Raw genomic sequence first — 24,336 nt, 5'->3', positions numbered from 1 at the left:
GTTAAAAAGCAGTAGCCTATTACAAACTGAGTGTCCCCTATTGTTATTACCAGGACTTTTAACCTTTATATTTAAATGAATGACTCTAATATTACCATTTTTAGTGTCTCTAAATTAGAAATTGAAACATTTATTCCTTCACAGCAGGGGCAGGCTGAGATGATAAACAATCATCAAAGCACTGCAGCAGTGAAATCCGTAAGGAACCACAAGCCCGAGAGCCTAAGCTGTAGGGAGCAGGACGCAACACGCACGAGAGCCCTGTGTCTACCTGTGGTTGCCCAGCATGTGCTGCCCGTTGTCAGGGCCAAGACTGTTCTCTCCTTTGCCTTTGCCAAGTTTGCATCGAGTTCTTCCTGTGTGCAATGCTTGGGCAGGTCCCCTCCCCTTCCTCCAGGTCCTACACCCCATCGCAGTCCTGCACAAGTCCCATCTGCAAGTAGTCTTCCTAGTTACTCCAGCCTCCACTAAACAGCCTTTTTGAAGGATTCTTCCTAGATACCTAGTCTGAACTGTTTTCTCTGGCATTTGGTTGAAACATTCTACAGGGAGAGAGAACCTCAAGCAGACTCTGCTGAGCACGGGGCTCGATCTCACCACCCTGAGATCATGACCTGAGCTGAAATCAAGAGTCAGACACTTAACTGACTGAGCCACCCAAGCACTCCTATAAGAAACACTTTTGCTGTAACACTGCTTATTCTAGCAGAAAATACACAGATAAGGCAACTGGCCTACACATAAAACTTCAAAATACAGTTGACACTTGAACAAGGTTGGGGTTGGGGGCACCAAATCCCCAGTTGAAAATTCTGTAAAACCTCTGACTCCCCCCAAATTAAATCAGTAATAGCCGACTGTTGACTGTCAGCTTAACCAATAATATACACAGTTGATTAAAAAATATTTAGTATGTCATATGTATTATATACTGTATTCTTACAATTGAGCTACAGGAAAGAAAATGTTATTAAGAAAAATCATAAGAGGGCAGCCCGGGTGGCTCAGCGGTTTAGAGCCTGCCTTCCACCCAGGGCGTGATCCTGGAGACCTGGGATCGAATCCCACGTCGGGCTCCCTGCAGGGAGCCTGCTTCTCCCTCCGCCTGTGTCTCTGCCTCTCTCTCATGAATAAATAAATAAAATCTTTAAAAAAAATCATAAGAAAGAGAAAATACATTTGCAGTTCTGCACTCCATTAAAAAAAAATCTGTGTATCAGTGGACACATGTAATTCAAACCCGTGTTGTTCAAGGGTCAACCATTTATCAATTCAATACTCTAGCTGTAGTATAAAAGAGAAGAAAAGGAAAAGGAACACACACACACACATATATATCTCAACAGGTAAATATTTGTCACAATTGCAGGAGAAGCCACAATGAATTGCTGAGAAAATGCACACTGATGTAATGTTTGGTACTGGCAGCTTGAGTGCCACAAGCCATGGTGCCATGAGTGATGGGACTTTCTAAAATGATAAATGAATGATGAACAATCTAAATGATAAACAAAAAAGTACAACTTACCTTGATTTATGTGATAGTCTCATTCCTAGCAATTCAGTGTATATTAAAACAATGCAAAACATACTTTTTGTTGGTATTTAAGGTAAGTTTGGTTCTAGGTTCAAATAATTATAAACAAAATTTTCACCTGGGTGGCTCAGTTGGTTAAGCATCCGACTCTTGGTTTTAGCTCAGGTCATGGTGTCAGGGTTGTGAGCTAGAGCCCTGCATCAGGCTCCATCCTACTTAAGATTCTCTCCCTCTCCCTCTCCCTCTCTCCCCCCCCCTCCCCCTTTCTTTTCCCCACCCCAGCTTGTGCACTCTCTTTAAAAAAAACAAAACAAAACAAAACTCACTTAATGAATGGCTAAGAGGACATTCAAATGCAATGGATGCAGGACAATTCTTCATGGTGGGGCACAGTCCTGAGCATTTTAGCATGCTTAGCAACTCCGGCCCTCACCCACTGCAGGCCAGCAGTACCCTCCAATCATTAGATTATACTGAAAGTCTCCATAAATTTCTAGAAAGATCTCTGGGGTAACTGGTTCTAATGACATCCACTGAGCTAAACCAAGACCAGTGGGGGTGGAATTACTACCAGAATCCAGAACATGACCCTTAGCTTTAAAGGCCCTGAGAACAGGACGTGAGTTCCCAAATGTCAGTTTACTGGTTCACTGCCTGGCTTCTGAAGCAGGTGCTGCAGATGAGCCACAGGAGGCGGCAAGGTCAGCTGGGGGTAGAGGGTGGTCTGCTTCACCCACAGGTGTTTTCATTTGTTCCATTTACCAGGTGAGCTCCCATCTATAATTCTTTTTTTTTTAATATTTTATTTATTTATTCATAGAGACACACAGAGAGAGAGAGAGAGGCAGAGACACAGGCAGAGGGAGAAGCAGGCTCCATGCAGGGAGCCCGACATGGGACTCGATCCTGGGTCTCCAGGATCAGGCCCCGGGCTGCAGGCAGTGCCAAACCGCTGCACCACTGGGGCTGCCCTATAATTCTATTTGAGCAAAGGGTTCCTCATTTTCAAGAAGTTAATGTTATATATGTTTTGACAGTTTTGTCCAGATTTATGTTTCCTGTGAGAGGAACTGTTGACCTCCTCACTCCATCATGCCATAAATGAATGTCTCTGGTTCTTTTTAATAGTTTCTACTTCTTTATCAAGACTCTCTATGCTTCAGTGTTTGTCATCATTGCTTCCATTCATTCTTTGAACATATTTATAATAGCTGCTTTAGAGTCTTTCTGTAATATAATTTTTGGACCCAAGCAGAGTCCGCGAGCTCGGCTGGTCACTCGATTCTGAATCGCACATCTCAATATTCAATCAGCACATTCACTTCCTGTGGTCATAACTTTATGGAAAACCATGAGAAATCCCTGCCCAATGACAGAAATTTCTCAGGTGATGGACTTGCTTATCAGCTCCCACTCTCCTCTGGACTTGGAAGAGCTAAGCATAGAGGGCTGTAGGACGAGAAAGAAGTATGAACTGTGGCGGGGTGGCCTGGCTCAGAGGTCATGGCTTTCTGGAAGAACTGCAATGACAGGCATCACCAAGGAGGATGTCCTTCAGCTGGCATGTCCTTCTCATGTAGATGACCCATGAGAGAGCACAGGGAGCGTGGACACAGAAACTGGGAAGCTGGAAGATCAGAAGATTCTCTGGTTCTAAGGTCAAGATGCTGATTAATATGACCCATTTGTACTCAAAACACTTGTGACACCAAACGTGTGGGTTTTCCACACCATGGAATTCTTCAATTCTCTGTAGACACCAATTGGGTGTCTAATAATTTAATTCAGTTATGACACTAATTACCTGGATTGAGTGAAGACCCCACAGTTTAAGGGCTCAGTTCCACAAGATGGCCCCTACTTCAGAGCCAGTCATGTGTCTGGGCCTCTTATACTTCTGACTGCTGGCTATTAATTAGGGATTCCTACGACCCCCTCCTCAGGTTTGATAATTTGCTAGGACAGCTCATTGAACTCAGATAGTTTACTTACTAAGCAGTTTATTATAATGGGCATAGCTCAAGAACAGCCACATGGAAAAGATATGTAGAGCAAAGTTATGGTGGGGAATGGGGGCCATGGAGCTTCCCTGCCAGAGAGCACATCCCCTCCCAGATGTGATCCCCATCCTAAAAGTTCTCCCAACCCCACTGTATAGAGTTTTTTATGGAGGTTCCATTATGTGGGGATGATTGATTAAATCGCTGGCCATTAGTGATTAACTCAATCTCTAATTGATTTGGATTGAGTTGGGCTCCCCACTCTCCCTGGAGGTTGGGGAGTGGGGCTGATAGTATGCCTTTGTCTTTCTGCTGATGAGCCCTCCATCCTGAAGCCATCTAGTGGTCTAGCCACCCACCATCTCATTAGCATATGGAAAGACACCCTTATCACTCTGGACATTGCAAGGGCCTAAGAAGCTTTTGTGTCAGGAATCAGAGGCTAAAACCAAATATGATAACAGAGGATGCTCCTATTAACCCTATCATTCAGAAAATTATCAGGGGTTTAGGAGCTCTGTGCTAGGAACTGAGAACAAAGACCAAATATATATTTCTTATTACATCACAATATCAAACTGGTGTATTCATCTAGCAGTTGAATGCCCTGCAGGGCTATGAAGGGGCTAGAAATATTCAGCTCCTTGGCCAAATTCTAGTTCCTTGACCGTGATTCTGTCTCCTTCGTCTTTATGGGCCTCAGCCTTTCTTTTCCTGTTCTTTTTTGGCTGACCTACTCCTAGCTCCATCTGGTGATAGCAGAAGCTTCTGGGAGCTACTTGTGACTATCTCCTCTTTGACCTAATGACAATTTAACCCTCAATTATATTATTTCTCTCACTCCAGTTCCCACGGGAGCTTACTTGAGCCCCCATGGTGAGCCCTGGAGGGGCACAACACAGCTTTGTGTCTGGCAGACCTAGGTCTCAGCTCCTCCTGACCAGTTGTGTGTGGTTCTTGGGTGGAGCTATTGCTCTCCCAAAGCCTAATGTACTAAACTGTGAAATGAATGAAGATCATAACACTTCACAGAGCTAACATGATGATAAAACGAGATAAGGTATGGGTAGCATCTGGCTAAGATAGTATTGCTAAGCATTATTGTCTTTTTTTGTCTTTTTGTTGCAGGGGCCATATTTCCTGTGTAATTCCTGTAATATTTAGATTACTGTCTAGTTCCCAGCTGCTGCTCAGTAACTATTTGTTAGGGGAATTACCTGCTGCTGTTCTATTCTGCACTTTTTGTTGATGATTGTCACACTATGCTCAGTGCAGTCTTAGGGCTTCTGAGGAGGTTCCCAAGGCCCCAGGTGGGTCAGGCCCCAGGTGAGACTCAATAAAGGTAGAAAGCAGAGGAGGGAAACAGCTGGCTCCATGCCCACTCTCATGGTAGCTCTGCTGGTCTACGTTTTATTAGTTTGGGAGCAATATTTTCCTTTTTTAAAGAGTAGATTCTGTGATTTAAAGTTTGAAGGGCACCTGGTGGCTCAGTCAGTTCAGCATTTAACTTTGGCTCAGGTCATGATCTCAGGGTCCTGGAACTGAGCTCTGCATTGGGCTCTCTACTCAGCACAGAAGTCTGCTTGTCTCCCTCTCTCTTTGCCCCTTCCCCTGCTCACATTATCTTTCTAGAATAAAATAAATCTTAAACAAATAAAAAATAAAGTTTGAAAATAACTGCCTTATGCTTTGAATAGCTTAGAGAAGGAATTTAATTTTATGAATGACACAAGTGTTTACATCTTCATTCTCCAAAACGTTAGCCACTATAAATTATTCAATTCAGTTCCTCAATTTCACTAGCCATATTTCAAGTATTCAATAGCCAGTGGCTATTGGCTAGTGGCTACAATTTTGGACAGTACCAATATAAATATTTCCATCATTGCAGAAAGTTCTAGTAGACAGCATTGATTTATGTTTTATATTATTTAAATCATAGGACTTAATTGATAGTGGCTATGTACTCTGTGCTGTAATATGTTTATAGACTTAAAGGGTAAGTTGGGTTGCCCATAGATGTAGATTTGGGTCGTGCTATAACTTGCCATGTGGCCTACTGGACTGGCCTCATGTTTCCTCATCTGTATCAGCGAGGTGGGGGCCACATCAGAGTTTCTATTTTATCTCCAAGGTCCCTTTGTTACTTTGTTCCCTTGGACCCACACCCATGTTTAAAATAAACTGCTTTATTAGGTAATAATTGGCTTACTCTCCCACTTTTGTTAACTGGCACTATTTATAACTACCAACAAAAACCTCTGATCAGCATAAGATTACAGAATCCTTATAGTGAGTTGAAGTAATACCAGTCCAAAACTTAGGAATGAGATATTGTGGTAAGCTTTGCCTTGTGTCTGGTAATTGTTCAATGCTCATGTGTGTTTTTCAAATATTGAAAGTATCTTATTAATTGCCCCTCCCTTCCCTGTCACAACTTTCTCCTACTCCTATGGCTTAAGGGGTCCAGGTTAGGGGTCCCCTAACCAAATGGTCATTTAAAATTTCTTTGAGTTTTTAAGGGGATCCTGGGTCAAAGGAGGTAGTGGTCCTCAAAGTTCTATTTGGAAATTTAGAAAAGTAACTAAAATAAGTCAAGTTATCAAATGCACAAATGAAACTGAAAATCTAGGATTGACTTTTCAGTATAGACAACAGAATGTGCAGTGTGATTATATTTTGAAAATATATATTGGGTGGGACTTCTGGCTATGGCAGAGTGAAAAGGTTGACAAATTCTCAGCCCTCCTGCCCCCCAAAACTATAAAACTGAGCAAAATGGTAAAAACAAACAAACAAACAAACAAAAAACAACCAATTTCAGGGCTTGGGAAATTAAGCAAAAGGAAAGAACAAATTGAGAAGCATTTAGCTGCTAAACTTTTATGTTAAAATGATGAGGATTTGTGGCCTTCATGGGATCCCTTCCCTGTGCCCCCAGTACATCTAGCCTGGTAATTTTACCAGCACAATACTGGCTGTGAAAACCAGCAGCCTTACTGTCAGAAAGGGGCAGATTAGATTTGGAAAGAAAGGTAAAAACTCATACCCAGCAATGTTGTCAGTTAAAGCAGCAAACTCAGTAGGATTGAAAAAAGATACTTTGCAGTGCTGCTGGTCTGAGATTGCAGTCCTGGTTAGAAGAGAGTGGCTGATGAGTCAGAAATTTAATGGGGGAAATCCTAGAAATAAGAGCCATAAAAAAGCTGTATAAGCTCTCCATGCATCCCTAGTTGACGAGGACACTATGCATATGTACAGAGGGGAGCCAAGAAATTCTGGAACAAAATACAAGTCAGGCAGACTTGAAAACTGACTGACCTTTAAATGCATTCCTCAACCCACACACAAATCCATCAACAGAGGATGGATCTTATAGGCTTAAGGTGTTTGAGCAGAACCTCTCTTCCCAGTCATCAGCTGACCACTAAACTATGCAGACACAGGGACAATGCTTTGGGGGCCTGGCTAAAAATTAAACATAAGAATTAAAAATAATAAAACAGCATGTGTGGCCATGAAACATTCATGGCCACACACTGCAGGAGACACAGATTCCACAGATTAAGTCCAGACAAGTTAATAAAAACAACATACTCATCCCAGAAAAAGAAATTAGAATCCAGAGTTGCTATAGTATATTTTCTAAAATGTCAAATTTTCAAGAAAAATGATGAGACATGGGAAAAAACCAGAAATCTGATTTATACTCTTAAAAAATGTGACTCATACTCAAAACAAAATAAAACAACAGAAACTCTGAGTAGGCCCAGAAACCAGATTTAGCAGGGGAAAAAAGTCAAAATAGCTATTATAAATATATTCAAAGAACTAAAGGAAACTACACCTTTAGAACAGTTCAGTGACAATGACTTGACAAATAGAGAATCTCAACAAAGAAGTAGACATTATAAAAAAGAAACTAATGGGAATTTTGAGTTGAAATATATAAAAACAGAAAATTTTTAAAATCTGGAAGAGGTCACAGAAGAAAAAAAAATCAATGAACTTGAATATGGATCATTAGGAATTATTCAATCTGAGGAACAGTGAGGAAAAATATTAAAGAAAAATAAACAGAGCCTCAGAGACTGGTGGGATAGCATCAAGCATACCAATATACATGCAGTGGGTGTCCCAGAAGGCTAAAAGAAAGTGGCAGAATAATACGTCATGACATAATGGCTGAAAAATTCTCAAATTTGATGAAAGCAGTAATCTATAGACCCAGAAGTTCAACAAACTCCAAGCAGAACATATAAAAAGAGATCCACTCCTAGACACATCATAGTCAAAACTATTAGAAGGCAAATACAAGGGAAAAACTTGAAACCAGTGAAAGAAAACATCTCATCACAAACAAGGGAAAAATAATGGTCAACTTCTTGTCAGAAACCTGGAGGCCAAAACAGAATAGAATTAGTTATTCAGATTGCTCAGAGAGAAAAGAAAAACTCTTAACCAAGAATTTTACATCCAGTAAAACTATCCTTTAGCAATGAAAATGAAACAAAGACGTTCCCAGATAAAGATTGAAAGAATTTGTTGCTAGCTGACCAGCTTCATAAGGAATGCTAAAGGAAGTTCTTCAGGCTGAAAGGAAGTGACACCAGGTGTTAACCTGAATCCAAAGAAGAAATGAAGGCTTTCACAAGGATGGTGCCAAAAGCCAGAAGGAAACCCCTGCTCCTTCCCTAAAGCCAAAGCAAAGGCTTTGAAGACCAAAAAAGTGGTGTTGAAAGGTGTCCACAGCCACACGCGGAAAGATCCACACATCACCTGCTTTCTAATAGCTCAAGACATTACCACTGTGAAGAGAATCCAGATTATCTTTGGAAGAGTGCCCCGGGAGAAACAAGCCTGACCGCTATGCCATCATCAAGGTCCCCCTAACCACCGAGTCAGCCATGAAGAAGATAGAAGAAAGCCACACACATTGGGCAGCCCCAGTGGTGCAGCGGTTTAGCGCTGCCTGCAGCCCGGGTGTGATCCTGGAGACCTGGGATTGAGTCCCACATCAGGCTTCCTGCATGGAGCCTGCTTCTCCCTCTGCCTGTGTCTCTGCCTCTCTCTCTGTCTGAATTAAAAAAGAAAAGAAAAGAAAAAAAGAAAAAGAAAAAAAGAAAGCCACACACTGTTCATTGTGGGTGTCATGCCAAGGCCAACAAGCACCAGATCAAAGAGGCTGTGGGGAAGCTCTGTGACACTGATGTGGTCAGGGTCAACACCATGATCAGGCCTGATGGGCAGAAAAAGACATATGTTTGGCTCCTGACCATGATGCTTTGGATGTTGCCAACAAAATTGACATCGTTTAAACTGAGTCCAGCTGGCTAATTCTAAATGTAAACTTTCATTGTGAAAAGAAAGAAGAAAGAAAAAGAAAGAAAGAAAGAAAGAAAAGGAAAAAATGAAGAACATGGGAATGGTAAACATGTGAGTAAATATAAAGACTATAAATATATTTTTTCTCTTGATTTTTTTAAAAGTCAATATTCTATAAAACTGTAACACTACTATTAAGCTGATCATTATCACATACATAATTACAAACAGAAATAGCATAAAGGAAAGGGAAAATGTGTTATATTGGAGGAAAGTTGCTATATTTTACTGGAATTAAGTCAGCATTCACTTGAACTAGATTATGACAAGGTAAAATTTTAATCCCTAGAGCAATCACTGATAAATTCTAAGAATACTTTTAAAGTCAGAAATAAAGATAATGCACTTAAAATATTTTTATCACAAAAGAAAACAGCAGAAGAGCAATAGAAGAACAAAAGCCAAAAAAAAAAAAAAAAAAAGAAGAACAAAAGCCCCTCCAACATATAGAAATTAAACAACAAAGGGAGGTATTTCACAATACTAAAAATCTCAATAAATCATGTAGATATAAGTGTATACACACCTAACAAATAGAGCCTCAAAATATATAAAGCAAAAATTGACAGAATTGAAGGAAGAAATTGACAATTCCATGACTACTGTTAGAGATTCCAATACCCACCTTTTGGTAATTGACAGACTAACTGGACAAAAATGAATAAAGATAGAGGAGACTTAAAAATTCTAACAGCAGTGGAATACGCATCCTTTTATTTATTTTTTTAATGATTTATTTTTGAGTAATCTCTATGCCCAACATGGGGCTTGAACTTACAACTCTAAAATCAAGAGTCACATGCTCTACTGACTGAGCCAGCCAGGTGACCCAGAATACATGTCCTTTTAGACTGTACACAAAGTATTCTCCAGGATAGATCATATAATAGGTCCTAAAACAAAGCTAAATAAATTGAAAATGACTGAAATTATTCAAAAGATGTTCTCTGACCACAGTGGAGTTAAAAAGATCATCAACAGTAAGAAACAGGAGTTCTCCAAATATTTGGATATTCAACAAAGAACTTCTAAATAACCCAGGGACAATAGAAGAAATCAAGAAGGGAATTTCGTGGCTGCCTCGGTAGTTCGGTCAGTTAAACATCTGACTCTTTGTTTCAGCTCAGGTCTTAGTCTCGGGGTCATGAGTGTGAGGACTGAGCGTGGAGCCTGCTTAAAAAACAAGAGAGGCATGTGGGTGGCTCAGTTGATTGTCTGACTCTTGATTTGGGCTCAGGTCATGATCTCAGAGTCATGAGATGGAGCCTCATTTGAGCTCTGCACTCAGGGCAGAGTCTGCTTGAGACTCTCTCTCTCCCTCTCTTTCTGTCCCTTCCCATTCTCTCAGATAAATAAGTAAATAAAACCTTTTTTTTTTTGAAAAAAGGAAATTTCAAAACATAATGGATTTAAAATAAAACACAACATATTAAAATGTATGAATTGCAGCTAAAGCAGTGGTTCGGAGGAATCTATAACACCAAATCCTTCTATTAAAGAAGAAAGAATATTGGGGCACTTGAGTAGCACAGTCAGGATAAGCATCCACTCTTGGTTTCAGCTCAGTTCATGATTTCAGGGTCACGGGATCAAGCCCCCTCACACTCAGCACTGAGTCTGCTTGAGATTCTATCTCCTTATCCCTCTGTTCCTCCCCACCATGCTCGCTTGTGTGCTCTCTCTCTAAAATAAATAAATCATTTAAAAAGAAGAAGTATGGGGATCCCTGGGTGGCTCAGGGATTTGGCACCTGCCTTTGGCCCAGGGCGCAATCCTGGAGTCCCGGGATCGAGTCCCGCATCGGGCTCCCGGCGTGGAGCCTGCTTCTCCCTCTGCCTGTGTCTCTGCCTCTCTCTCTCTCTCTATGTCTATCATAAGTAAATAAAAATAAATCTTAAAAAAAAAATAAAAAGAAGTATTATGAGCCAATTACCTCAACGTTCACCTTAAAAAATTATTAAAAAAAAGAGCAAAAAAAGAGCAAATGAAACCTTAAGTAAGCAGAAGAAAGGAAAAAAAATAAAGATTAATGTAAAAATCAATAAAATAGAAAACAGTAAATACAGAAAATCAATTCAATTAAGCCAAACTATGTACTTTGAAAAGATTTTTTTAAATCTTTAAAAGAAATTTAAAAGAAAGAGGGAAGACAAATTATCAAAATCAGCAATGAAAGAGGGGATATTACTACCAATCTGGTAAAGGTATTTTTTATTTTAAAGATTTTATTTTAAAATTTTATTTATTATTTTATTTTAAGTAATCTCTACACCCAATGTGGGGCTCGAACTCACAACCCTGAGATCAAGGGTCGCATGCCCTACCAACTGAGCCAGCCAGGCACCCCTGATAAAATGAAAGGATTTTCTAGGAATATCATGAAAAGACACATTACCAAAACTGACTCAAGAAGAAAGAGAAATTCTGTATAAATCTATAATAAGAAATTGAATTTGTAGTTTAAAAATTTCAATAAAATAAACTGTAGGTATAAATGTTTTCACTGGCAAATTCTACTAATATTTAAGGAATAATACCAACTCTACACAATCTCTTCCAGAATACAGAAGAGGAGGAAACACATTCTAACTTGATTTATTAGAGAAGCATTATCCTGATACCAAAACCTGACAAAATATCACACACACATACATAAACTATAGACCCAAACTCCTCATGAACATACATGTAAAAATCCTTAACAAAAATTAGCAAATCACATCCAGCAGTATGAACCAAAAGGACCATCAGGACCTAGACAGGTTGATTTTGGTGATCCAAATTATGAGTAATGATTGTCTCTGGATCCTGAGATGATGGGCAGTTTGTTTTTCTCTAAATTTCCAATAATGCACATGGCTTACTGCTTCAACAAGAATTTAAATATTATTATTTCAAAGGCATACAAAGAATTTTCTTTCCGTATTTTTCTGGAGTAGCCAGAGAGTAGAAGAAATGCTGGTTTGGATGAAAGATTCACAAAGACAAAAAAGACACTTCTCATTTTCTACAAAGTAAAAGATAAAATGAAAGCACGGAGCAAAGAAATTGGATACAGTAAGTGTGACAGGATGCCCTCTCCTCTTTCCCTCAACAGGCAGGGGAGGCACAGTTCTCAGCCACAGGACGGCCGCGGGCTTCCCAACCCCCCAACCCTCCGGAGGAGCCACTTTTCTTTTCCCAAACGATGGGGGCTGGGGGCGTTTGCACATGGATATGAGTCAAGGGACCTACCTCCTCTTTAAAGGAAACGTGATCGCGAAATCCTCAAAATGGCACTTTTAAAAAATGGCATGGCCCCTGCAGAGAAGAGAAATTCCCAAGTATTTTAATTCATTCCCCATTCTCAGCAGGGACCTTGAACATTATTATGAACAGACAGTTGCTCTCGCACCAAAACAGAATGAGGTTTTTGTGCTTTTGGAGTAGCGTCTGCTGGGGAGAACTGGTCTGCCTCTGAACGCACCCGTAGGGATCCTACATTTTATTTAATTTCATATCTTACTTTATGTTTGGGGTTGCATTTGGAGAAGGGGATGATGGTTGGTAAAGAGAAGGCTTTTTCACCTTAGTAACCTCCTATCTTCCCCGGAACCCCGGCTCGCAGCTCTGGTGACACAGCCTCTCGCTCCTCACTTGGGACCAGAGTGGGCTCACTTGGAGAGCAGGTGCGTGGGGCCGACCACAGAGCTGGCGCTGATGCCACGGTGAGCAGGGCGCCGGCTGGGGCAGAGCCGGGCCTGCGATGGGCGGGGTCCTTCCCTCTCTCTACGTGGGCCCAAATGCCTCCCCATCCATGTGACACTGCCCCCAAATCCCTTTAACAAGAATGCATTTGCTTCTATGTCCAGAGTGCTAATGACTGTAGAAGAGGACAACCAGGGGCTCGTATTCAAGGTCACTGGCAAAGGGACCCAGAGCCAGTTCAGGGGACCAACTGCAGAGAGTTCCAGGTCCTCCTGCAGGCTGAGGCCCACACTGTGAAGCCATCTCTCCACCAGACCTAGAAACTGCCTCTGGATTCCTGTCAAAGAACAGCTCTGGTTGGGTGCTTGGGCTCCGGGCTGAATCACAAATACCCAAGAACCCCATGCTGCAGCCTGGCTGACTTCACGCAGGTAAGGCTCGGGCCGCGGCTCCCATGCACAGCACACAAAATGGCAAGGAGCAGCGCACAGGACACCCCAACGGAAAGGGAGGAGGTGCTGGATCCCATTTACTGGGAGGAGCACTAATGCGAGGGCTGCCGCTGCTGCCTCAGGACCTTCTGACAAGGGGCCCCTGGGGGGCTCAGCCGTGGAGCGCCTGCCTTGGGCCCAGGCCGCGACCCCGGGTCCCGGGATCGAGTCCCGCATCGGGCTCCCCGCGGGGAGCCTGCTTCTCCCTCTGCCTCTCTCTGGGCATCTCATGAATACATAAAATCTTTCAAAAAAAGAAACTTCTGACAAGCCCAGTGGGAGGCTGGAGGGTGGCTGATGGGGAAGAGGCCACGAGACAGAAACTGAGAGTGAGAAGAGCCCATTTATGGGGCGAGTCAGGTATGAGAGGCCTGGGGCCCGGGGAGGCGGGCAGGCGGGCCCGGAGCCGCCGGGGCAGGCAGAGGAGGCTGCAGAGGCCCACTGAGGCCAGGGCCTGGGCGGTGGCAGGGTGCCTGTGTCCGCAGTCCCCTGAGGCTGACCGTGGGGTGAGGCCTGGGCCTGAGGCAGCTGGCCCTGCCCGTCCTCTCCCGCAAAGGCTCGGCCTCCCGTCGAGGCCAGGCGCGCAGGAGGAATGGGAGCAGAAACCCCTAGGCCTGAAGGTCAGGCTTTCAGCCGCCCTGGGATGGGCCGCCCGGCGACTGGTGCGCGGCTCTCCCCTGCTTCCCGAGCCCCCGGACTTGCACCTGCTGCTCCTCTCTGGGCCCCACGAGCTCTGGTTCCTTCATGTGGCTTCTGCACCTCTGCTGTCGGGCGCCTGCCCCGAACTTCACTGAAAGGCAGTGCCATGTGGTGGTTGAACAGGTCGGCTCTGGGCCAGGCTGCCATTCGCCGTGCAGTCAGGGCCAAGTTACTCAAGCTCCTCTGCCTCAGTTTCCTTCTATGCAAAGGGGGATACTACTACAGCCTGTTTTCATAAGGCTGTTGTAAGAACTGAAAGAATAAGTACCTATCGAGCCCTCGTGGGTGCCTGGCGTTCGGCAGGAAGGTTGGCTCTTGGCTCATTCATTACTCACTCAGCACATTTGTGTTGTGCACCCACTTGCCACGAAGCGCGTTAGGGGTGGAGATACAGTCATGAGACAAAGAGGCACCGTCCTTGCCCTCAGGAGGCTTCTAGTCTAAATGACGTGTTCTTAGACTTTAATCAAATACTTACACTGTAATTAGTTGTACTTGCTGCAAACTTTTTTTGGTGTGATAGTATCGTAAATGCAAGTAAGAGGAGACAGAGCTGCAAGGGGTGGTGCGTGCAGTGCTAAGAGAGTGTAATAGGGCTTCTCGCCTGGGCTGGGGTGGAATGTCTGAGGAAGGCTGACGGGCATTACAGTTCCTTGCTTCCACCTTTTCACTTAGCATCTTTTTCTGGGGTAAGATTTTATGCATTTATTCATGAGAGACACAGAGAGAGAGGCAGAGACACAGGCAGAGGGAGAAGCAGACTCCCTGTAAGGAGCCCGATGTGGTACTCGATCCCAGGACCCCGGGGTCATGACCTGAGCCAAAGGCAGATCCTCAAGCACTGAGCCCCCCAGGCGTCCCTTTCACTTAGCATTTTGAGATAATCACCCGCTACCCCTTGGACTGGGTGGTTCATGAAAAGAAGCCAGTTTGCCTCTTGAACTAAATCAGTGCCCAGGGGTTGAAGCAGGATATCGTGTATACATCAACCTCCATAGAGAGTGTCAGGAGGGCACCTCTGAGATCTTCATGTCTCTTCCACCAGCTCTGGCATGTGGGACACACCATCAGAGTCGCCTGGGCCCCAACTAACCAGCCCTGGAGCTAAATAACCACCATAGACCTTTTTTTTTTTTTTTTTTTTTTTTTTTTTATTGGTGTTCAATTTACTAACATACAGAATAACACCCAGTGCCCGTCACCCATTCACTCCCACCCCCCGCCCTCCTCCCCTTCTACCACCCCTAGTTCGTTTCCCAGAGTTAGCAGTCTTTACGTTCTGTCTCCCTTTCTGATATTTCCCACACATTTCTTCTCCCTTCCCTTGTTTTCCCTTTCACTATTATTTATATTCCCCAAATGAATGAGAACATATAATGTTTGTCCTTCTCCGACTGACTTACTTCACTCAGCATAATACCCTCCAGTTCCATCCATGTTGAAGCAAATGGTGGGTATTTGTCATTTCTAATAGCTGAGTAATATTCCATTGTATACATAAACCACATCTTCTTTATCCATTCATCTTTCGTTGGACACCGAGGCTCCTTCCACAGTTTGGCTATCGTGGCCATTGCTGCTAGAAACATCGGGGTGCAGGTGTCCCGGCGTTTCATTGCATTTGTATCTTTGGGGTAAATCCCCAACAGTGCAATTGCTGGGTCGTAGGGCAGGTATATTTTTAACTGTTTGAGGAACCTCCACACAGTTTTCCAGAGTGGCTGCACCAGTTCACATTCCCACCAACAGTGTAGGAGGGTTCCCTTTTCTCCGCATCCTCTCCAACATTTGTTGTTTCCTGCCTTGTTAATTTTCCCCATTCTCACTGGTGTGAGGTGGTATCTCATTGTAGTTTTGATTTGTATTTCCCTGATGGCAAGTGATGCAGAGCATTTTCTCATGTGCATGTTGGCCATGTCTATGTCTTCCTCTGTGAGATTTCTGTTCATGTCTTTTGCCCATTTCATGATTGGATTGTTTGTTTCTTTGGTATTGAGTTTAATAAGTTCTTTATAGATCTTGGAAACTAGCCCTTTATCTGATATGTCATTTGCAAATATCTTCTCCCATTCTGTAGGTTGTCTTTGAGTTTTGTTGACTGTATCCTTTGCTGTGCAAAAGCTTCTTATCTTGATGAAGTCCCAATAGTTCATTTTTGCTTTTGTTTCTTTTGCCTTTGTGGATGTATCTTGCAAGAAGTTACTATGGCCGAGTTCAAAAAGGGTGTTGCCTGTGTTCTTCTCTAGGATTTTGATGGAATCTTGTCTCACATTTAGATCTTTCATCCATTTTGAGTTTATCTTTGTGTATGGTGAAAGGGAGTGGTCTAGTTTCATTCTTCTGCATGTGGATGTCCAATTTTCCCAGCACCATTTATTGAAGAGACTGTCTTTCTTCCAATGGATAGTCTTTCCTCCTTTATCGAATATTAGTTGCCCATAAAGTTCAGGGTCCACTTCTGGATTCTCTATTCTGTTCCACTGATCTATGTGTCTGTTTTTGTGCCAGTACCACACTGTCTTGATGACCACAGCTTTGTAGTACAACCTGAAATCTGGCATTGTGATGCCCCCAGATATGGTTTTCTTTTTTAAAATTCCCCTGGCTATTCGGGGTCTTTTCTGATTCCACACAAATCTTAAAATAATTTGTTCTAACTCTCTGAAGAAAGTCCATGGTATTTTGATAGGGATTGCATTAAACGTGTATATTGCCCTGGGTAACATTGACATTTTCACAATATTAATTCTGCCAATCCATGAGCATGGAATATTTTTCCATCTCTTTGTGTCTTCCTCAATTTCTTTCAGAAGTGTTCTATAGTTTTGAGGGTATAGATCCTTTACATCTTTGGTGAGGTTTATTCCTAGGTATCTTATGCTTTTGGGTGCAATTGTAAATGGGATTGACTCCTTAATTTCTCTTTCTTCTGTCTCATTGTTAGTGTATAGAAATGCCACTGACTTCTGGGCATTGATTTTGTATCCTGCCACGCTACCGAATTGCTGTATGAGTTCTAGCAATCTTGGGGTGGAGACTTTTGGGTTTTCTATGTAGAGTATCATGTCATCGGCGAAGAGAGAGAGTTTGACTTCTTCTTTGCCAATTTGAATGCCTTTAATGTCTTTTTGTTGTCTGATTGCTGAGGCTAGGACTTCCAGTACTATGTTGAATAGCAGTGGTGAGAGTGGACATCCCTGTCTTGTTCCTGATCTTAGGGGAAAGGCTCCCAGTGCTTCCCCATTGAGAATGATATTTGCTGTGGGCTTTTCATAGATGGCTTTTAAGATGTCGAGGAATGTTCCCTCTATCCCTACACTTTGAAGAGTTTTGATCAGGAATGGATGCTGTATTTTGTCAAATGCTTTCTCTGCATCCAATGAGAGGATCATATGGTTCTTGGTTTTTCTCTTGCTGATATGATGAATCACATTGATTGTTTTACGGGTGTTGAACCAGCCTTGTGTCCCAGGGATAAATCCTACTTGGTCATGGTGAATAATTTTCTTAATGTACTGTTGGATCCTATTGGCCAGTATCTTGTTGAGAATTTTTGCATCCATGTTCATCAGGGATATTGGTCTGTAATTCTCCTTTTTGGCGGGGTCTTTGTCTGGCTTTGGAATTAAGGTGATGCTGGCTTCATAGAACGAATTTGGAAGTACTCCATCTCTTTCTATCTTTCCAAACAGCTTTAGGAGAATAGGTATGATTTCTTCTTTAAACGTTTGATAAAATTCTCCTGGGAAGCCATCTGGCCCTGGACTCTTGTGTCTTGGGAGGTTTTTGATGACTGCTTCAATTTCCTCCCTGGTTATTGGCCTGTTCAGGTTTTCTATTTCTTCCTGTTCCAGTTTTGGTAGTTTGTGGCTTTCCAGGAATGCGTCCATTTCTTCTAGATTGCCTAATTTATTGGCGTAGAGCTGTTCATAATATGTTTTTAAAATCGTTTGTATTTCCTTGGTGTTGGTAGTGATCTCTCCTTTCTCATTCATGATTTTATTAATTTGAGTCTTCTCTCTCTTCTTTTTAATAAGGCTGGCTAATGGTTTATCTATCTTATTAATTCTTTCAAAGAACCAACTCCTGGTTCTGTTGATCTGTTCCACAGTTCTTCTGGTCTCGATTTCGTTGAGTTCTGCTCGAATCTTTATTATCTCCCTTCTTCTCTTGGGTGTAGGATCTATTTGCTGTTTTTTCTCTAGCTCCTTTATGTGTAAGGTTAGCTTTTGTATTTGAGTTCTTTCCAGTTTTTGAATGGATGCTTGTATTGCGATGTATTTCCCCCTTAGGACTGCTTTTGCTGCATCCCAAAGATTTTGAACGGTTGTATCTTCATTCTCATTAGTTTCCATGAATCTTTTTAATTCTTCCTTAATTTCCTGGTTGACCCTTTTATCTTTTAGCAGGATGGTCCTTAACCTCCATGTGTTTGAGGTCCTTCCAAACTTCTTGTTGTGATTTAGTTCTAATTTCAAGGCATTATGGTCCGAGAATATGCAGGGGACAATCCCAATCTTTTGGTATCGGTTCAGACCCGATTTGTGACCCAATATGTGGTCTATTCTGGAGAAAGTTCCATGTGCGCTTGAGAAGAATACCACCATAGACCTTATTCCCAGAGGTCTGGGTGAGCCCTGGCACCACAGAAGACCCCTGACCTCCACCTCGGGCCAGGTGAGGCTTGTTGGGTGGGTCTTGTCCAAAAATAGGGAGTAGCTCAGATTCTTTCAGAGCCAAAGTAACAAATGACAAGAGAGGTGCCAAGAATGTAAAAATCCAGTGACTACCGTGGACATAAAACTGCTCAGCTTCAAGTCTCAAAGATATGGCCTGATGTCTGGGAGAATGCATGAGAACATGGTAACTGTGGTGACCCGTAAAGACTGGGATGAAAATGAGATTTGTTTTTCATTGTATTCTTTCATACTTAAAAAAATTTGGGCCATGTATCTATATAAAAATATATAATTTATAATTAAAATTAAGCGAATGATGGGCTTCAAACACAGAACATAGTTAAAAGCCACATAATCTGATGTAAAACAGAAGATGTGATGGAGATTTTTGTTTTTTTTTTTTTAAGATTTTATTTATTTACTCATGAGAGATACACAGAGAGAGGCAGAGACACAGGCAGAGGGAGAAGCAGGCTCCATGCAGGGAGATGGACGTGGGACTCGATCCCGGGACCCCGGGATCACACCCTGGGCTGAAGGCGGTGCTAAACCGCTGAGCCACCTGGGCTGCCCTGTTTATTTTTAACGAAGCTATGGATTTTGTCCTTTGGTGACTTTGCTGGAGGAAATGGCTACTACAGCGGAGCGTGTAGGAATTGATTTTTACTCTTTCATTCAAAACATACCCACCAGAAAAAACAAAACAAAACAAAACAAAACCCCACCATGTGCCAGGCACTGTTCTAGATGCTGAGGACAGAGTGGTGAACCAAACAGAAGTCCCCATCATCCCCCAAATTTCCTTTCCTCAAGGAGTTTAAATTTGAGAGCACCTAAGTTCTAGTCCTGGCTATGTTACAAATTAGCTGTTTGACCTTAGAATCTTTAGGCTTCTATATCTCTAAAATAGGGGCTATACAAGATCTTCAAGTAGATTTAACCATCTATTCTGACCCTAAGAGGTCAAGGGTACATAGTAGCACAGGCTAGGCACTGTATTCATTCTCTAGGGTTTTGTAACAAATTACAACACATTTAGTGCCTGTAAGCAACACAGATGTATGTTCTCACAGTCTGGAACTCAGAAATCTGACACAGGTCCTCATTGGGCTAAAATCAAGGGGTTGGCAGGGCTGCGTTCCTTTCTGGATATTTTATGGAAGACTCTGTTCTCTTGCCTCTTCCAGCTTCGAGGGGCCATCTGTAGTCCTTCTTCCATCTTCAAAGCCAGCAGCAGCAGGTCAAGTTCTCATCCTTCATCTGACCTCCTCTTCTGCCCTGAAGGACCTCTGTGATTGGGTCCACCCGAATAATCCAGAAAAGTCTCCCCATTTTAAGGTCTGATTGGCAATCTTAATTCTATCTGTAACCTTAATTCCCCTTGGCTGTGTAACAGAACATATTCACAGATGCTGGAGATTAGATCATGGACTTCTCGGCGGGGAGGGGGGGGGACCCATTATTCGGCCCAATATAGATGTTTAACAAACAACATGAACCAGCAGTTCTCGGATTTTTGAATTTCACAAACTGTTTAGACAAACAAGCTGTTGTGGTTATCTATTTCTGTGTACCAAATCACTCCCAAACTCAGTGGTTTGAAGCAACAAAAATTATTTATTTTCCTCACAAATCTGCAGTTCGGGCAAGGTTGGTGGAATTCATCTCTGATCCATGTAAGTATCGGTTGTGGCAGCTCAACTGGAGCTGAAGGATCCTCTTCCAAAAGGGCTCGCTCCACGTCTGGCAGGTTGGTGCTGGCTCAGTTAGGACCTCGTCCAGTACTGGCCAGGGGCCTTGCTTCCTTTCTCTATGGGCCTCTCCTCATGGCTTCTTGGGCATTCCAACAGCATGGCAGTTGGGTTCCATAAGTAAGTGTTCCAGAAAGCCTAGGAGGAAGCTGCAAGGCTTCCTATGACCTAGTTGCAGAAGTTCTCAACTATTAGTTATGCCCACTCTATTTTATTAGCCAAGTGAATCGATAAGGCCAGCCCCCAGATTCAAGGGGAGACAAATTAGATGCACCTCTCAATGGGAGACGCGCCAAAGAATTTGTGACTATCCTTAAGCTACTGCACACATAAAACAAAAAACAAAACAAAAACCAAACTCACAGACAAAAGGGAAGACCAACATAGTATTGCCATATTTTGCTTTGACAAAAAAAAAAAAAGCCACAAATGTTATCATCTATTACATTGTCCCATCTGTTTCTTAAAAATAAGTCCTTTCTACCAAAAAGAGTAGAAAGGACATAATCCTAGAACAAATGGTAGTTCTCCGAAATTGAACAAATTCAGCTTCATTAAAAATACACTAGGCGCTATCCTGTATTTATTTATTTATTTATTTATTTATGTATGTATGTATGTATGTATGTATGTATGTATGTTTTATTTTTTCCCTTTGAAGCCAGGTGAACAGCTCAGTGGTGGTCAGGACCCCTGAGGGCCAGCAGGCCTTAGGCGGCAATGCCTGTGCGTGCGGAGCCGCAGGCCGCGCCCCGGGCCAGGTTTGCAGCTGGACCTCCGGGAGCCCGTGTCCTGCAGGTGCCAGGCGCCGCCCAGGGCTCGCGGCAGAAGGATCTGCCCGCGTCTAGGGTTTGCCTCCCGGAGGCGACGAAGGGGCTCCCCCCGCCCCGCAGAGCCAGGCTCCCCGCAGGTGCGGGCCTAGGCGGGCGCGGACGCACCTGGCCCCAGGCCCCTGCCATCGCCGCGCTGAGCTTCTCAGAGCCCCTGGGGAGGCTCCGTGGTGCCAGCTCCCACCGCCTTCACAGTCTGGCGCCCTCGGTGACCGGGATGCCCCCAAGATGCGGCCTCGGTGACCGGGATGCCCCCGGGATGCGGCCTCGGTGACCGGGACGCCCCCGGGACGCGGGTCGGCGGGGCGCAGGTGGACCGGGGCGCGGGGGCGGCTCGGCCTCGGCCTCGGTCCCCCGACCCGGCCCCGGGCTGGCGGCCTCCCGCCCCAACACCGCAGCAAACAGCGCATCTGTGTTTTATTTTTTTTTTTATTTTTTATTTATTTTTTTAAAATTTTCTTCTGTAAGTTTAATGGTCTTTGCTTTTTTTTTTTTTTTTTAAGATTTTATTTATTTATTCATGAGAGACACAAAGGGGGTGGGGCAGAGCCACAGGCAGAGGGAGAAGCAGGCCCCATGCAGGGAGCCCGACGTGGGTCCCCAGGATTGTGCCCTGGGCCCAAGGCAGACGCCCAACTGCTGAGCCACCCCGGCGTCCCGCACCTGTGTTTTAAAGCCTGATGCTCTCAGAGCCTCCAGGAAAACGCGGCGGTGGCGGTTGCAGGGGAGCCGGACCCCCCGGACCCCCCCACCCCGCCGTGCCCGGGGCTGTAGGGGCCTGGGAGTAGCTATTTCAGAACAATCATTTGCAACCTGTTCTTTCTTCTGTGTTCTCGCCTAACCTGGAAGCCTCAGCATCCGTCCGTCCGTCTGTCCGTCTGCCTTCCGTCCTCCTCCACCCGCAGAGCCTGGCGAGCGGCAAGCAGCGGGTCTCCGCTCAGCCGTCCTGCGGCCAGGCTCGCCCGGGCCAGGGGGCGCTTAACGAGGGGGGCCGGGGGGCCTTAGCCAGGGGGGTGGGGGGGGCCTTAGCCAGGGGTTCGTGGGGAGTCTTAGCCACAGGGGCCGGGGGCGCTTAGCCAGGGGAGGCCTTAGCCAGGAGCCCAGGGGAGCCTTAGCAAGGGGGGTTGGGGGGGACTTAGCCAGGGGGACGGGGGGGGGGGGGGGGGGGGACTTAGCCAGGGAGGGGGGAGACAAAGAGCATAAACCAGCGCCTCACCCATGCGGGGCCATCGACACTCCTCTGCTGGCTCCTTCTTTTCGAGCAGTTTTTTTTGTTTTTTTGTGTTTTGTCTTTCTCTCCCTGGTCTCTCTGCCTGGGGTAGTGGAGAGGGATCCCCCACCATCGGGCTCTGAGAGATTCACAGGGATGTCGCCTGAGCCACAACCTTCATGACAACCTCGCCTTCCTGCCTCTTCCTGTTTTCTGCCTCCTGCCCCTATTCCTTGGCTCCTACCACAGCTGGTGGGTAAGTGCGTGGTGGGTGGATTGCTGGGCGGGACCCCTGGCTCTAGTCCTGTGATCCTGGGCCTCTTGACTCCCTGAAGCCATCTCCTCCTCTGTAAGAGGCTGGTCCCCCACCCACCCACCCCAATGGTGTTGTGAACATTAAACGAGACAGTGCATGGAAGAGCCTAATAAAAAGTACTACAGGGTTGGATAAACCTCATTTACCTTGTCATTAATAGTTCTTGGTGACTGGTTCTCAGTGAAATGGTGATACTGGAGGATAGCAGCACGTCTGCAGTACGTGTAGTAGAAGTTTAGTTAATTCCGGATGATGAGCACCATTTCCAGTCAGGCCCCCAAACCGTGCTGACTATGATGAACTGACATTTGGAAAACACATCAGGACCTCCTCAGGTTTGGGGGTTGCTGTCTGAAGAAGGCCAGGTTAGTATTTTGCTGCCCTGAGGAAGAAGTGAAGGTTAGTCCATGGATAGAACCCTACTCCAGTCCAGCTGTCCCCTGCTGCCTGCCTCCACCTCGTCCAAATGGAGGCCTTTTCCTGAGGAGTGAGCTAAAAAGTCCCTGGAGACACCACTTCATGCAGTAGGGGACAGTGTGAGGGGTCTTAAGTAGCACCCATTAAATTGCCTTAAGGACAGTGTTTGAAATAGTTCTTCATTCAGTGGGATACGAGATGTATTTTGCCACGAGGCTCTTCCCGATGACCCAATTTTATCTCCCCACTTTGGCCAATGTGAAAATGCTCCACTTTCAGATTTTAACTCTCTCTAAAAATTTACATGCTCACCAAGGAAGTGAAAATAATGACCACAATCTGCACAGAGGAGTTTTCTGACCACTGGAGAATTGCCTTAGATGTACACAAGTGTGTCTACCCAGGTGGACTTTGCCCCACCTCCTCTTCCAGGAACCTGGCCCACTCTGGCCACCCATTGGTTGCAGAGGTGTGGGAACAGGGTAAAGGTGCCACTGAGTGGCACAGACCAGTGCCCACATCCTGAACCGAGGGGCCACTGCAAATACTAACACTGCACTCCCAGCACAAAGACAAGTTCCGTTCCTTTGTGCCGCCCAGAGCCCTTGCCAGCTCTTAGGTCACGTTGCCCGGAACCATGTGCTTCTGCAATGAAAGGCCCCATTGTGATGGCTGGTCAACAAGGCAAAGCAAAGTTTGCCCCCTGCATCAAAACCTGGACTGTCCCTGGCTTTTTACGTGCTGAGAAGCATGTGCTTAGTATTGTAAGGCAGTAAATGGGGAGGGGCAGTTCCTAAGCAAAGAAAAATAGATACTTATCTGCTCAGTGTCTTGAATTGGAGGCTTTTGAAGTGACCTGAGAAATGGGCTTATGGCTCTCATTGCTTCCTTCCTTCCTCCTCCTCCTCTCTGGCGTTGGTCCTCCTCTCCAAAACTTCCTTTCACTGTGACCCCAGGTTTCTGTTGGGAATTTTCACTCTGCTGCATGAATAAACAAGCAAAACAGACTGTTATAAGTGCACAGAAAACATGGACAAAACTACTTGGAGAAGTGTCTGACACAGAAACTCAGTTGGGTGTGAAGTGGTTCCTGCACATAAACAACATAGTGAAGTGAACATCTATTGAAAATACAACATCATGAAGAGCTGTTTAACAACTGAAACACGTCGTCTCTCAGACATGGGCATCCGCGCGCAAAACCAAGATATTTGCCCTTGTTGGGTGCACCGGCGAGCCTGTCTGGTCTCTTGCCTTGTCTATACAATGATGCATTTGCTTCAGACGATCCCTTCAGGCTCCGAGATATGAGCTCCAATTCCAGTTCTACTATC

General features: G+C 44.4%; 3 long non-coding RNA genes across 5 annotated transcripts in view; 2 read left to right on the top strand and 1 right to left on the bottom strand.

The window, feature by feature from the left end:
• The window catches only part of LOC111098395, a 46,908-nt gene that overhangs the window by 21,682 nt on the left and 890 nt on the right, over window positions 1–24,336 (bottom strand). For all 3 annotated transcript variants that reach the window (XR_005368141.1, XR_005368140.1, XR_005368139.1), the window contains exons 2-3: window positions 23,315–23,983; window positions 22,732–22,967 (exon numbers count right to left, since the gene is read on the bottom strand). This is a non-coding gene — a long non-coding RNA (uncharacterized LOC111098395). The remainder of the gene's footprint in view (window positions 1–22,731; window positions 22,968–23,314; window positions 23,984–24,336) is intronic.
• On the top strand, window positions 11,908–14,922 carry LOC111098397. Its single transcript, XR_005368142.1, has 3 exons — window positions 11,908–12,629; window positions 12,774–13,040; window positions 14,845–14,922. It is a non-coding gene; the product is annotated as an uncharacterized LOC111098397 (long non-coding RNA).
• LOC111098397 lies at window positions 18,399–20,651 on the top strand. Its single transcript, XR_005368143.1, has 2 exons — window positions 18,399–18,476; window positions 19,666–20,651. It is a non-coding gene; the product is annotated as an uncharacterized LOC111098397 (long non-coding RNA).

The sequence above is a fragment of the Canis lupus genome, chromosome 12, assembly GCF_011100685.1.
Source record: "Canis lupus familiaris isolate Mischka breed German Shepherd chromosome 12, alternate assembly UU_Cfam_GSD_1.0, whole genome shotgun sequence".
Lineage (NCBI taxonomy): Eukaryota > Metazoa > Chordata > Mammalia > Carnivora > Canidae > Canis > Canis lupus.
The sequence above is the reverse complement of the archived record's forward strand: the minus strand, read 5'-3'. Positions and strand labels throughout refer to the sequence as shown.